Below are 14,382 nucleotides of genomic sequence, written 5' to 3' on the forward strand. Positions count from 1 at the left end.
ATCTGAAATATTCTAATTTCAACTTCATATTTGAGAGGCAGTTTTGCAGGATATATGATTCTAGGCTGGGAATTTTTTCCTTCTAGGCTTTATGTATGTCACCCCGTTGGCTTCTTGCCTGCATGGTTTCTGCTGAGTAGTCCAAGATTATTCTTATTGAGTCTTCTTTTTAAAAACTTTTTTGTTTATCCTTAGCCCTTCTTAAAATTCTCTCTGTATCTTTGAGTTTGGCAAGTTTGATTGTAATATGCTTTGGTGCCTTTCTTTTTGGATCTACCTTGCATGGGATTTGATGAGCATGTTGGATAGATGTATTCTCATCTTTCACTTAGGGAAGTTTTCTGCCAACAAATCTTCAACAATTCTCTCTGTATTTTCGTTCCTGCCTCCCTATTCTTATAATTCAGTCACTTGTAGGTTATTCCTCTTGATAGAGTCCCACATGATTCTCAGGATTCCTTCATTATTTTTAATTCTTTTATCTGATTTTTCTCCAAATATATTGGTGCCAAGTGTTTTATCTTCAGTCTCACTAATTCTGACTTCTAGTTCCTCAATTCTACTCCTCTGACTTTCTATTGAGTTGTCTAATTCTGAAAATTTTATTGTTAATCTTTTGAATTTTTGTTTGCTGTCTATGGATTCTTGCAACCTATTAAATCAGTCATTATGGTCTTGAATGACCTTCTTAATTTCTTCGGCTGCTTTATCTGTGTGTTCCTAGGTTTGTTCTGGATTTTGCATGATCTCCTTCCTGATCTCTTTAAGAGTTATGTATATTAGTCTATTTTATTCTACGTCTGATAATTCCAGGATAATATCTTTGCCTGGAAGATTCTTTGATTCTTTGTTTTGGGAGCTTATTGAAGCGATCATGGTCTGCTTCTTTATGTGATTTGACATTGACTGTTTCTCTGAGCCATCTATAAGTTATTGTGTTAATTTATTTTGCTTTCTTACTGTGTCCTAGCTTCTTGTTTTGTTTTGATATGCCCAAATAAGCTGCTCGAGTGAGCTAGCTTGATTATTGGCACCTTTGAAGCTCTAATGTCCTGTCACCAGATAGCTGGAGCTGTTACAAGGTATATGAGCCTAGGAGTTCATTCACTTTCCTTGTATGGATTCAGCTTATGTGTCCAGGTAGTCGATCACCAAGTGTGTGCCGTAGGCTCTGTTCTACAGTCTTAGAGGAGCAGGGGTGATAGGTGTAGACACAGGTATCTGGTTGCAGCAGGGATCCAAACTCTGAGCAAGGCAAGGGGCTGACAACCATGCTGTGTCTGTGAGGAAAGCTAGAGTGCACAGGTAGGTGGTCTCTGCATCCAGACCATGGGCACCCAAATCTTTTGCCTGTAAGGACTGGAAGACACCGCTTATCCTTGGGACCCTGTTGTGGGTGGCTAGGTGGCATGGGTGAAGCCACCACTCCTCATATCCCTGATTTGGGTAGATAAGGACCCTGTTTAATAGGCAGAGTGATGTCAAACATTAAAAACCACCTCTGCACTGCACAACTAAAACGGTTGAAGTCAGACATCAGGCACATACAGCATTGTAGTTTGCCAACAAGGGCCTAAGCTGCTGAAATGGGCCCACACTAATCCATGCAGGAACGAAAGGCATTCAAAGCCTGTGGATTACTTGTGCTTGGACAGGAGCCACTTCTGCCCTGAGTTCCCAGCTTAGGGGAGCTGGCAGATTATTTGTTGCCCATTTGTTAATTTGTTACTTCTCCAAGGCTGGGAAAATGGCTCAGGGCATGCAGCAGGACCTATCTCAAGCCCAGGAAAATTGACCGTCACTGAAGCTAGCTTGGGGACTGGGGCAGAAGGATCAGATAAATGGGAGAGAGTTCTTATGAAAGGGATGCTTTTTTATCCATATTGTAAATTACAGACAAGTAAGTATCTTTTGCAGAGGGTGCTGCTCTTCGCTGATTCCAGAGGCGTGAGTAGACTCTATGCTGCATGTTCTCTCTCACTGTGGAACCGAGTCCCAAATGTTACCCCCAGCCCCACCATATTTGGGCCAGGGAATCTGGCCTGAGGTGCGTTGGTTCCCTCCGAGTCAAGTCTGGCAACTCCTCAGTGCTTCTGAACTGTCTGTCCCTCACCCTGCCACTCAGTCCCATTTCTTAACTTTGTCTTGGATGTTCAGGTCTCCTGACTTGCCATGTATATATTCGATTCACTTTTTTTTTTGTCTTTGCTATAAGAGGAACCCCAGAAGGTCTGACTAGTCCACCATCTTCTGTCAATGCAATTTTTAATGTGTGTATTGAAAATATCAACTTTAAGTAACAAATTTATTTTAAATTGTGTTTGTTCTAATGGTAAAAATAAGCATAGATGAAATATGGGCCATTTAATTATATAAAAATGTGCTCCTTAATAATTTCCATTCATAAAATTGTAATAAAAAATATTAGTTATTTTTAACACCATATGTATTATTTTAAACATTTTCAATACCCAGCACATAATTCATTTTGCTACTGTTTTTAAGATACTTTGTAGTAGAATACTAGCACCTCTTCCAATAACACAAAACAAACACATACACCACACATATGCACAGAGACACACACACATGCACCCACAGAGTCACTTATGGAATAAATGAGTTGAAAGCTTACAGAGGTCATTAAGATATTTCCTTAAGTGGCAAAAGGTTCCCCAAAGGGCAATTTATCAGGTTTTTTTGATATTGTTATTAAAACTTCAATAAATTAATATATCAACCTCTGTAAAATCATAGCACTATTAGAGCCAACCGAAAAAGAAAAAATTCTGTAGGCAAATAGTAGCGTGTGAAGATGGGGTGGGAGGAAAGGGGCATTCTATGTATAAAAGGTAGGCTCATGTCTACATTCTTTTCTCTTACCATACATGCTTCACACCACAACCAGGTCTTATATTGGTATTCAGACTATGAAAATACATAGCTAATCATTCTACGTTCTGATTAAAATTATTTAGTACTTCACTCAAAACAATTTAAAATATTAAGTGCAGCACATAAGTGAACACTCAAGGTCATTACAAAAAAAAAATGTTTAAGTGAGGAATTACATAAGAGGTTCACTAATAAGAAGCAAGTCTCCTGAAATAGTTCAGAAAGACTTAGCGGGTTAAAGTAGTATGTATCTTTGAATGCAGATGCATGGTAAGGATCTCGAAAAAAAAAAAAGTAATTGGTTGAACAAGAAAACATCAGACCCAACTGATATATTTCCTCATATTGCATTCTCCCATTTGATGCTTGGAAGCTTATTAATTAGAAAGATAGTAACCATTGGACTGAGGGCTACAGAGCTCAACTGAAGCCAAATTTGAGGAGTTTTGTTGAAAAAAACAATATAATAGTGAAAGCTAGTTGACTTTACTGGTTCAGCTACCAGAATCCTAGAAGACAGCTTTTAACCCCAGGCCAAAAACAAAACAAAGGAGCAGATAGGCATAAACCTTATAAAAAATGAAAATAAAATAATTAAAATTTATAGAATAAATAGAAAATTTGAAGAAAAATTGAGGAATTTTCCAGATAGCAAATACAGCATATAAAAAAACAAAGAAAAATTATTTAAAAAAAGGTAGGCTATTATATCTAAATGTCATAATATGTCCAATCTAAGATCCAATTGATTAAAACATACACTGTTTTATTAAGAACTCATAAAAATAAATGTTGCTAATAGAATTATGGGACGACTGTCAATTATAAGACTCATACCAAGTTTAGAGATGTGGAAATATGAAAAAAAAAAGGAATTATAGATTCAAGAAGATATGGCAAAGAGTAAAAATAGAAAAGTTAGGGAAATAACAAAAGTGAAATATGAATAACTACGTACAATTAAGGGAAGTGACATTTCAAATTCAAAGTGGACACTGAAGTCTTAGCACAATGAATTTTAAAAAAATATACTGTAACTCAAAAATGCATTTAATTCTAAATTGCTGGGGATAATGAATATATACAAAAGGATTCCAAAAACATAAACCTTGAGAAAAAGGAGCATATTTGATCTTCACAGGAAAAAATCTAAAATCTAGAATTTTATAACCAGCCAAAGTATCAATCAATTATCAGAATGAATATTTTCATTTACTTAACTTCTTAAAATTTTACTCTCAGGAAGTTTCCTTGTAAACAACTGCAGGATATACTTACTTCTACAAAATGAAAGATATTAAAAGATAAAGACTTAACATCCAAGAAAAACAGATTCCAACACAGAAGACATAAAGTGATGTGGTTAAAAAAAAAATAGGCCAGGAGTCAGCAGAATGAATTTACTAATAGTGATCTTTATCGACTTCCACCACTTTGGTGATGGGACGTGTTGTCCTTTGAAATATTTTGAAATTTATGTATTTCCCTTTCTTCCTTTCTGTACTATCTAGTGAAACCTAGGAGAGTGGTGGCTATCTTTATGTTTCAAATACAACAATAAAAGTGATAGTACATAGAATAAATATATCTCAGGGATGCATAGAATGACTGTATATCTTAGTCTTTCTCCCCAATTTAGAGAGAGAATGAAACCATCTTTGAGCGTACAGGGAGTAATTTCATTTTATTAGCTAGAACCATCATGTTGTTTATAATGCTGCTTAGACAGTTATATTTTGTTATGATATGAATGGACTCTTAGTTGACAAAGAGGACTGGACGGGATTATCAATTGTCATCTCGACATTACTGCTTTCCCCATAGAGATATTCTTCAGAATGCCAGAGGAGAAGCCCTTACCTGACATACTATCAGATAAATAATACATCAAGTTTCTCTATAGCCAACCAAAGTACAGCAAGCAGATGAGATTGGGAGTAATGATTCCCCCTTGACATTCCAGATATTAACTGTGAATACTGGGTAAGCATCTTAAGTTCAAACACTATGGTACATTCATTGTTTCAATTCTTAACCCCTTCCTGTACCTATGACTTTAGGTGTGTGATATTTTAGCACCCTCTTATTGTTATGTAGCCCTGGTGGCACACTGGTTAAAAGCTTGGCTGCTAATCGACAGGTCAGCAGTTCAAATCCACCAGTGGCTCCACAGAAGAAAGAGGTGGCAGCCTCCTTCCATAAAGACCACAGCCTTGGAAACCATATAGAGTCGTTCTACTCTTCCCAAAGGGTTGCAACGAGTCAGAATTGTCTTGATGGTAATGGGTTTCATTGTGTTTTTTTTTCTCTATTTTGCTCACTGTTTTTGCAATGCCATTTGCCTTGGCCAATAGGATTTTAGCAAACATTTTGCAAGCAGAGGCCATTGGTATTTGCTCCTTGTTGGTCTTTGCCTTTCCATGAGCACATGCCTGGACTAGCCTGCAAGATGACAAGAGATTGATAGTTTTCTCAGGAAAAGCTAAGCAGAGTTTTGGAGGAATCAACTTCAAGGACATTGAAGTTCTTATACTAGTCTTGGATGTGCTCACTCGTATCTACGTAGACAGCTGTTGATTCTGCATGAGTTGGCTGCTTTATGAAGACCTTGGCTAGGAAGTCCGGATTTTTACACATAACTATCTAGAAACCTAACGAGCAGCAAAAGAGGACTAGTTTGAATCTACGAGTACATTTTAAAACTCTTCTTGCATTATATTTTTCAATCTCCCACTGGCCAAAGAAAATCAAATGACCAACTCGGAATCAAGATGTGAAGAAATAGACTCCACCTCTTGGTGAAAAGATCTGCACTTTCACAGTACAAAGGTGTGGATTCAAGGAAAGAAAACTTATTTAGCCATTTTTATAATCTACCGCAAGGGTATTTGGTAGAGATGAAAACTAGGTTCCCACTAGGAGAGCACAAAGTGAGATATAGATGAGAGTGTGGGTGACTCTAAAATCTGTGAATTTCTATTGGTTACTTAGGTAATCAAGGATGTAAAGTGTTGGAAGATCAGTTTTGATATCCTCTTGGAAAATGTTGGAGGACAGTTGTAGTTATAGCCTTTTCCACAAACATGTTCTTAGAAAAATTTTCCTGATGATCCAGGTAGTGTTGTTTGGTTGGGAGTAGGGGCAGTGATGTTCCCAACAGCACAGGAAGCTCTGGAATCAAAAGTTTAATCTTTTAATCCAGAGATTTTCTCTTAGACACCTTTAGAATTTGCAGTAGGGGACAACCACATTTGTCATTCCAAAAAGTTTTGAAAGAAGGTATTCACAGTGAAAACCACACAAAGAGAATAGGAAGTATAAGTTAAAAGAAAGCCCAGGTGTTTATTTGATTTGATCTTAGCTCCTCCACAGATTATAGCTCCAGTGATCTTTCAGTGTACCAGGGACAATGGTATTTTAAGTTAGGAGGTCATAAATTACAAGAGAGCGAGGGAATTGTTTTTTACCCTTGTATGGACAGCTATAAATATACATAAATATAGGTAAAAACATACAAAAAAAAATTTTCCTTGTCCACATAAATTTTAATTAGGTATAATTATGTAACAGTTGAGGTGACAACTTGCATAGGTATTTAGTGGTAAAGAAAGATTGTAAACCTTAGTCATTTTATACTCAAGTTGTATTTTTGGCACAAACGATTTGCCTGTACAGTGATACATTCTCATTGCATTTTACTATCAATTGCCTCAAATGAATTGTTTTCTAAAACTTAGGAAAAACTTGCCAATAGAGGGCCTTTTCAAGTTTATACATAGAGGCAATCACTACAAATATAATTAAATATAAATATAAATACACACACACATATGTATATATAAAAAACACCCAGTGCCATCGAGTTGATTCTGACTCATAGTGACCCTATAGGACAGAGTAGAACTGCCCCATAGAGTTTCCAAACAGCGCCTGGCAGACTTGAACTGCCGACCCTCTGGTTAGCAGCTGTAACACTTAACCACTACGCCACCAGAGTTTCCTATTTATTAGATGAGAGGCTAGTCTTTTTCCTCCAAGGTATGGATTCTCTCTGATTATTAGGAGAAGAATTCCAGTGCCAAACTATACCAACATCAGGGTGCACTTTTCAGTGAAGATTCTAAAACAACACGAAGGGAACTTGTACAGCTCTAGAAAGTGAGGGCACAGTGGAAGTTCAAGAAGTAGCAGAGCTAGTACTAGGGGATTAGACAGCAGCACAGGAAGAAAGCACAAGTATACAGGGAATTCAATGAGATGCCTTAGAAAAAAGTAACAAGGCAGCAAGAGAGAGAAAACTGAAGATTAGAAAAGAAAATGTGCCCCAACACATAAAATAGAATGACAGAGGAAAGAAAGAATGCAGGAAAATTACTGGAAGCATCTATAAAGCTTTTTAGAAGGGTTACTAAATGTCAAAAGATGTAGTGACTACTGAGCACTGAGAAATTGTAAAAACAATAATAGAAGAGATAGAAAGAGACAGAACAAAGTAAGTGGGTATGAGATCAAGAAAGCTACCTTGAGTTGAATTTTTTGCTATCCCAGGCTTGATAGAATTTTCTAGGAAAATAATGCATCAGAATGTCATGGAAACCATAAATGTATACAATGCCCGTCCATATTTTCTCCCATCTACTTTGTATATACTTTAGAAAATAATGCAGTTATACTTACATTTTGTCTGCAAAACAAATTTAAGTTAAAAATCCAAATCCTGGCAAAACATATAGATCAGTATTAGCTATTTTGACTTCATCAGCTCTTTTTAGAATATGTTGAAGGGACAAATTCTTTCTCCAGAAAAGTAATACTTTAACATGTACAAATATTTTGGCTTTCATTATTGCAGAGAAATTTATGCATTTCACAGAGACTAAAAATAAGAAGAATAAATTGTGTCTCATTATGTTTTATACAAAAATCAACAGCCAAATTCCAGAAAAAATATTAAAAAAATTTAAATGTTGAAAAGATTTTTTAAAGGATGCTTTAATTTTTTTTAATTTTACTCATAAATCTCAACATCAAAATTGTGGTTTGTTTTAATAACAACTTGAAATTTGAAATGATGTACAATTTATCTGGATGGTACAAGTCAAAGCTCAGATATATAGTATTTGCTTTGCAGGGCACACTTTAACAAGCACAGTGAGATTTGTGTCTAACAAGGCTGGAGTTCACCAAGATCTTTGGTAATTTCCTTAACTCAATGAGAGTCACCTGTGTCAATATGAGCATAATAGACCTCCATTTGTTACCATTAAAGTGATTAAGAAGGAACATTCAAATCTGAAGATTATCTGAGCCTGTCATTTTACTTCATATCATCTTTATTCTATTATTTAATTTGAAACTTTCACTGCTCTTCCCAAAATACTTTAAGAGAATACCATATTATTTCCGGGTGTTTATAGATACTGGAAATGCTGGTGGCGTAGTGGTTAAGAGCTATGGCTGCTAACCAAAAGGTCGACGGTTCAAATCCACCAGATGCTCCTTGGAAACACTATGGGGCAGTTCTACTCTGTCCTTTAGGGTTGCTATGAGTCAGAATTGACTGGACAGCAATGGGTTTTATAGATGCTTGCTATATATGAAAATGGCCAAGCTTTCTAACACTTATTTACAAGATCTAACCTCTGAAAACAAAAAGCTCCCTTAATAATTTTCAGTGTTAGAAATTGCTCACCATAATCTAATTTCTCCTCTTCTTTCCAAATTGTTGTTGCTGTTGGGTGCTGTCAGTTGATTCTGACGAATAGCAACCTCATGTGACAGAGTAGAATTGCCCCATAGGGGTTTCTTGGTTGCAATCTTTACAGAAGCAGATTGCCAGGCAACTTAGTTACCTAATGTTGCTATAGCAGAAATATCACAACTGGATGGCCTTAACAAACAGAAATTTATTCTCTCACACTCTAGGGGCTAGAAGTCTGAAATCAGGGTGCCAGCTCCTGGGTATTGCTTTCTTTCTCATCGGTTCTGGGGGAAAGTTCTTTTCATCAAGCTTCTCCTGGTCTAGGAGCTTCTCAGCACAGGGACCCCAGGCCCAAAGGATGTGCTCTGCTCCCAATGCTTCTTTCCTGGTGGTATAAGATCCCTCTTTCTCTGTTTACTTTTCTCTCCTTTTATCTCTTTTAAGATAAAAGGTGATGCAGGCCACACCCCAAGTGAACCCCCTTTACATCAGATCAGGGCTGTGACCCGAATAAGGGTGTTGCATCCCATCCTAATCCTCTTTAACATAACCTAATCTTGCCTCATTAACCACAGGCAGAGATCAGGATTTACAACACATGGGAAAATTGCACCAGGTGACAAAATGGAGGACAATTGCACAATACTGGCACTCATGGCCTAGCCAGGTTGACACATATTTTTGGGGGGCACAATTTAATCCATAACACAGGTATATCTACTGCAGAACCTCTGGGTGGGTTCAAACTGCCAACCTTTCTGTTAACAATCGACTGCTTAACCATTACTACCAGAGCTCCATTCTTTCTACTTATTGCTATCTTTCCTCAGCATTTGGTGAGGTTAAATGTAGTGATGGGACTGCGTTTCAGCCAATAGCAATGAACATGGAAGCAATGTGAATCCCTCCCAGTCCTGGTCCATAAATCTCCCACCCCAAGGTCCATTAGATTATTTTTCCTTTCTGGCTGACTGGAATGCAGATGTCTCCATGGCCTCTAACTTGGAATCCGCAAGTTGAAGATGGTGTCAGAGACTTGGTCTGCCTGTACCCTTGAATGGCTGAACATAGCAGGTGGCTCCAGAGACCTCCTCACCTACGTACGTAGAATTGTTGCAAGGAAAGAAATACACTCTTAACGTTTGAGCCTGTGAACCTCTTGATAGATTCCTGTTGCATCAATTAGACAATTTAAATGATATAGAAATGTGTACCTTGAAGTAGGTTGTTGGCATAACATAAAATATGTGGCAGTGGTCTTATATACTGGTGGTGAGAAAATAATCTAGTTAGGAGTTGGGGTGAGTTTGAGGTTTGTTTTTTCTGTGATTACCTTCATTTCACCACAGGCTCCAAATTCCTCTAGTAGATACTTTGTGTTTGGAATTGAGGTTGGTTTGCCAGAGTTTGTGGGTTTTTTTTTTTTTTTTTGCCTCTTTGTTTTTTCTCAGTGTTGCTCCAACCTTGGCTTTAGCTGATCTGATCGTGCTGCATCTCAGAAAGTGTCTCTTTCCATGCTCTGTCCTTCTCTTCCCATCCCCAGCAGTATTCCACTGTTACTTATTACCTGATGCTTGTTAGGCTGGTGGGATTGTTCTGATTAAGCCTCAGCCTTAGGGTACCCAGTCCCTGGGTCATGGGTATGTGTTCTTCCAGTGCTCCTTCTCTTGCCCTCGCTCTCGTTCTGGACCTTGTGTTTATTCTTCTCCTCATCCAAGGATAACAATAATTTTTCTGTGCTTTTCCTTCAGTTGCATTGGATATCCGTTGATTTCCTAAGGGTGAAACCATTTGCTGCCCCTCCCCCTTAAGTTAGCACTCATGCTCCATAAGGAAATAGACTAGAAAAGCCTAGACACAGTTTTGTGTTCCTCCAGCAATCTGTGCTTTTTGCCTATGCAGGTTGCAAGAAAAAGGACACATTTTTAAAACATTCTCCAGTCTTTCTCCTAGGTAAGTTTGTGGAGAAAAGCCCTTCAGAGGATGGACACTGGGCACCGATTCTACAGTTTCCAGGACTTTACATCCTGTCACCAATGCATACTCAGACTCCCTATTTCAATACAGCCACCCTCACTGGATTTTTCTTGCCAATGTCCAGTTGCAACCACTCTGGGTAAACCAGGGCTTGCACCTTGTCTCTCTGTGCAGGCACCTCTCTCTCCTTAGATCATGAAGCACTTGGTTACCCTATGATGTGACTTCTCTGATGGGTTCAAGAACACTCACAAATTTTTAGTTTGTTTGTCTTGTTTTTATTTAATAATCTTTATTGAGCTACAAGTGAAAGTTTACACATCAAGTCAGTCTGTCACATATAAACTTATATGCACCTTACTCCATACTCCCACTTACTCTCCCCCTAATGAGTCAGTCTCTCCTTTCGTGACAATTTTGCCAGTTTCTAACCCTCTCTACCCTCCTATCTCCCCTCCAGACAGGAGATGCCAACATAGTCTCAAGTGTCCACCTAATACAAGTAGCTCACTCTTTATCAGCATCTCCCTCCAACCCATTGTCCAGTCCCTTCCAAGTCTGATGAGTTGTCTTTGGGAACGGTTCCTGTCCTGGGCCAACAGAAGGTTTGGGGACCATGACCGCCAGGATTCCTCTAGTCTCAGTCAGACCATTAAGTATGGTCTTTTTATGATAATTTGGGGTCTGCATCCCACTGATCTCCTGCTCCCTCAGGGGTTCTCTGTTGTGCTCCCTGTCAGGGCAGTCATTGGTTGTGGCCAGGCACCATCCAATTCTTCTGGTCTCAGGAAGATGTAAGTCTCTGGTTCATGTGGCCCTTTCTGTCTCTTGGGCTCATAGTTATCGTGTGACCTTGGTGTTATTCATTCTCCTTTGGTCCAGGTGGGTTGAGACCAACTGATGCATCTTAGATGGCCGCTTGTCAGCATTTAAGACCCCAGACACCACATTTCAAAGTGGGATGCAGAATGTTTTCATAATAGTATTATTTTGCCAATTGACTTAGAAGTCCCCTTAAGCCATAGTCCCCAAACCCCTGCCCTTGCTCCGCTGACCTTTGAAGCATTCAGTTTATCCCAGACACTTCTTTGTTTTTGGTCCAGTACAGTTGAGCTGACCTTCCATGTATTGAGTATTGTCCTTCCCTTCAAGTACAGTAGTTCTTATCTACTAACTAATCAGTAAATAACCCTATCCCACCCTCCCTCCCTCCCCGCTTCGTAACCACAAAAGTATGTGTTCTTCTCAGTTTATACTATTTCTCAAGATTTTATAATAGCGCTCTTATACAATATTTGTCCTTTTGCCTCTGACTAATTTCGCTCAGCATAATACCTTCCAGCTTCCTCCATGTTATGAAATGTTTCACAGATTCCTCACTGTTCTTTATCGATGCGTAGTATTCCATTGTGTGAATATACCACAATTTATTTACCCATTCATCCATTGATGGGCACCTTGGTTGCTTCCAGCTTTTTGCTATTCTAAACAGAGCTGCAATGAACATGGGTGTGCATATATCTGTTTGTGTGAAGGCTCTTATTTCTCTAGGGTATATTGCGAGGAGTGGGATTTCTGGGTTGTGTGGTAGTTCTATTTCTAACTTTTTAACAAAATGCCAGATCGATTTCCAAAGTGGTTGTACCATTGTACATTCCCACCAGCAGTGTATAAGAGTTCCAATCTCTCCGCAGCCTCTCCAACATTTATTATTTTGTGTTTTTTGGATTAATGCCAGCCTTGTTGGAGTGAGATGGAATCTCATCGTAGTTTGTATTTGCATTTCTCTAATGGCTAATGATCGAGAGCATTTTCTCATGTATCTGTTAGCTGCCTGAATATCTTCTTTAGTGAAGTGTGTGTTCATATCCTTTGCCCACTTCTTGATTGGGTTGTTTGTCTTTTTGTGGTTGAGGTTTAACAGAATCATATAGATTTTAGAGATCAGGCGCTGGTCAGAGATGTCATAGCTGAAAATTCTTTCCCAGTCTGTAGGTGGTCTTTTTACTCTTTTGGTGAAGTCTTTAGATGAGCATAGGTGTTTGATTTTTAGGAGCTCCCAGTTATCTGGTTTTCCTTCGTCATTTTTGGGAATGTTTTGTATTCTGTTTATGCCTGGTATTAGGGCTCCTAATGTTGTCCCTATTTTTTCTTCCATGATCTTTATTGTTTTAGTCTTTATGTTTAGGTCTTTGATCCACTTGGAGTTAGTTTTTGTGCATGGTGTGAGGTATGGGTCCTGTTTCATTTTTTTGCAAATGGATATCCAGTTATGCCAGCACCATTTGTTAAAAAGACTATCTTTTCCCCCAATTAACTGACACTGGGCCTTTGTCAAATATCAGCTGCTCATATGTGGATGGATTTATATCTGGGTTCTCAATTCTGTTCCATTGGTCTATGTGCCTGTTCTTGTACCAGAACCAGGCTGTTTTGACTACTGTGACTGTATAATAGGTTCTAAAATCAGGTAGAGTGAGGCCTCCCACTTTCTTCTTCTTTTTCAGTAATGCTTTACTTATCCGAGGCTTCTTTCCCTTCCATATGAAGTTGGTGATTTGTTTCTCCATCACATTAAAAAATGTCATTGGAATTTGGATCGGAAGTGCATTGTATGTATAGATAGCTTTTGGTAGAATAGACATTTTTACTATGTTAAGTCTTCCTATCCATGAGCAAGGTATGTTTTTCCACTTAAGTAGGTCCTTTTTAGTTTCTTGTAGTAGTACTTTGTAGTTTTCTTTGTATAGGTCTTTTACATCTTTGGTAAGATTTATTCCTAAGTATTTTATCTTCTTGGGGGCTACTGTGATTGGTACTGATTTGGTTATTTCCTCTTCAATGTTCTTTTTGTTGATGTAGAGGAATCCAAGTGATTTTTGTATGTTTATCTTGTAACCTGAGACTCTGCCAAACTCTTCTATTAGTTTCAGTAGTTTTCTGGAGGATTCCTTAGGGTTTTCTGTGAATAAGATCATGTCATCTGCAAATAGAGATAATTTTACTTCCTCCTTGCCTATTCGGATGCCATTTATTTCTTTGTCTAGCCGAATTGCTCTGGCTAGGACCTCTAGCACAATGTTAAATAAGAGCGGTGATAAAGGGCATCCTTGTCTGGTTCCCTTTCTCAAGGGAAATGCTTTCAGGCTCTCTCCATTTAGACTGATGTTGGCTGTTGGCTTTGTATAGATGCCTTTTATTATGTTGAGGAATTTTCCTTCAATTCCTATTTTGCTGAGAGTTTTCATCATTAATGGGTGTTGTACTTTGTCAAATGCTTTTTCTGCATCAATTGATATGATCATGTGGTTTTTGTCTTTTGTTTTATTTATATAGTGCATTACATTAATGGTGTTTCTAATATTAAACCATCCTTGCATACCTGGCATAAATCCCACTTGGTCATGGTGGATTATTTTTTTGATATGTTGTTGAATTCTATTGGCTAGAATTTTGTTGAGGATTTTTGCTCTATGTTCATGACGGATATAGGTCTGTAATTTTCTTTTTTTTGTGATGTGTTTACTTTTTTTTTTTTTACCTGGTTTTGGTACTAGGGATATGGTGGCTTCATAGAATGAGTTAGGTAGTATTCCGTCATTTTCTATGCTTTGAAATACCTTTAGTAGTAGTGGTGTTAACTCTTCTCTGAAAGTTTGGTAGAACTCTGCAGTAAAACCATCCGGGCCAGGGCTTTTTTTTGTTGGGAGTTTTTGGATTACCGTTTCAGTCTCTTTTTTTGTTATGGGTCTATTTAGTTGTTCTACTTCTGATTGTGTACGTTTAGGTAGGTAGTGTTTTTCTAGGAA

Source organism: Loxodonta africana, chromosome 25 (assembly GCF_030014295.1).
Source record: "Loxodonta africana isolate mLoxAfr1 chromosome 25, mLoxAfr1.hap2, whole genome shotgun sequence".
In the NCBI taxonomy this organism is placed as follows: Eukaryota; Metazoa; Chordata; class Mammalia; order Proboscidea; family Elephantidae; genus Loxodonta; species Loxodonta africana.